We start from the raw sequence: 1,920 nt of genomic DNA, 5'->3' as shown, positions 1-1,920 counted from the left end.
GGAGCTGCAGCGGGGGCGGCCGGGTGGGGGCCGGTGCTCCCCCGGGCGCGGAGGAGGTGCCAGGAGTGGGAACACGCGTGGGAGCCCGAGGGGGCGGGGAGCCGGAGATGGGGGGGGGGCCGGGGGGGCCTTAACCCCTTCCCTGCTGGGAGCCTCCCCCCCTGCTCCAGCAACAAGCTACAGAGGGGAAGGGGGACCTGGGGCCGGCCCCCTCCCCAAATGGGGCTGCGTGAGGGGGGGCCTGGGGACCTGGCCACCCCCACGGTGGCACCCCACTGTCCCACTGCCAGAATGGCTGGGCAGCACTTTGAGGGGGGGAGGTGGCACCCCCTCTGTGCCATGGGGAAACTGAGGCACTGAGCAGTGCTGGCAGGACTGGGGGGCTGCAACCCCATAATCCCACCACGTCGGGGGAGGCTGCGAGTGTGGGGGCTACAACCCCATATCCCTGGGAAGATGTGGGGGCTCCGACCCCGGTGCGAGGAGGGGACACGTCCCCCCTTTATCCCCGGTGGGATGGGGAGGGGGTTTGTCCCCACGTCCCCGGCAGGATGAGGAGGGGGTCCCATCCCTGCACCCCAGCAGGGTGGGCAGGGGGGGCTGTGTCCTCCTGTCCCGTCCCCCCCAAGGCTGGGCCTGGCCCAGGTGCCCTCGCCAGCCAGGCCATGCCCGTCGGTGCTGCGGCACGCTGCCGGCAGATGTCATCCCCGGTGCGGCTGGCATGGCGGTGCCCGACGCTGGCATGGCGGTGCCCGACGCTGGCATGGCCGGGCTGGCACGGTCATCCCGGTGCTGGCACAGCCGCGTGGCGAGAGCAGGCCTGGGCACGGGCTCAAGGGTTTTGGCACAGGGCGGCCGGAGCAAAGCCGCGGCTGGAGCTGTCCCGGTTGGCAGCCGCCGGCCGCCGGCCCACGCCAAGACTCGTGCCCACACCCCGGGGTGCTCCCGGCCAGGGTGGGACCAGGGGCTGCCACGGGGGCTGGGGGCACTGGGGGGTCCTGGGACAACACCCCCCAGGGTGGGCACCTCACCCGGGCAGGGGGATGCGCCGGCTTGGGGTGGGGGGGCTCTGTGCGCACGGAGCCCAGTACGGGGGTCTGCGTGCTGCGGGAGGGTCCGAATGGTTAAAACCTTGGGGGGGGGATATGGGGGAAGGTGCAAGCCCAGAGGTCCTGAGGAGAGAGGGGGTGCAGCAGTGAGACCAGGAGAGGAGAGACAGCCCAGGGGTCTCATCGTGCTGGGGGATGTCAGTGCCAACCGTGCCTCAGTTTACCCACCTGTAGCACGTGCCCTCCACAGCCCGAGGCCCCAGCCGCCCCCTTCCCCGGGGAGGTGTGACCCCAGGGGACCCGAAAGCCCGTTCCAGTGCCCCCACAGTGCCCTGCCGGGGGGGGCTGCCAGCCCTGCTCCCCCCATCCCATCCCCATCGACAAGACCCTGCCAGGGAGGGGGCCCCGGCCGGTGCCCAGCCGCCAGCACAGACCAGTTTGCTGCCTCCATTCCCAGAAGAAAGAATAAAGTTAAAACATCTGTTAATTTATAAACCAATTTAACCATGACTGGTTAATAAATAGCTACCAGCTGCCAACCCCCACCCTCCGCCCGGGCGAGGGGTGTGCGGGGAGCCGGGGACGTGCAGCCACCCGGGCTCACCCGCTCTGCCCGCAGCCCCCCGGTGTCAGTGTCACTTGTCCGGTGGGGGTGTCACCGGGGTCCCCAGGGGATGCTGCTGCCCAGAGGGTTGGGGTTTGCCAAGGAGAATCCGGTGCCTGCGGGGAGGGTGGTACGGCCACGGCGCCTGGCACAAGGGGGTCCCGGGTAAAGGGACTGTCAGGTGCAAATCCATAAGGGAGGGACATACGGGTGAGTGTGGCCTGGCGGGGGATGGTGCCTGGGGTGGGGGCTCTGCTCGTGCAGGGG

Source organism: Haliaeetus leucocephalus, unplaced genomic scaffold (assembly GCF_000737465.1).
Source record: "Haliaeetus leucocephalus isolate CR32 unplaced genomic scaffold, Haliaeetus_leucocephalus-4.0 Scaffold110, whole genome shotgun sequence".
Taxonomy (NCBI): domain Eukaryota; kingdom Metazoa; phylum Chordata; class Aves; order Accipitriformes; family Accipitridae; genus Haliaeetus; species Haliaeetus leucocephalus.
Note: the sequence above shows the minus strand (reverse complement) of the source record.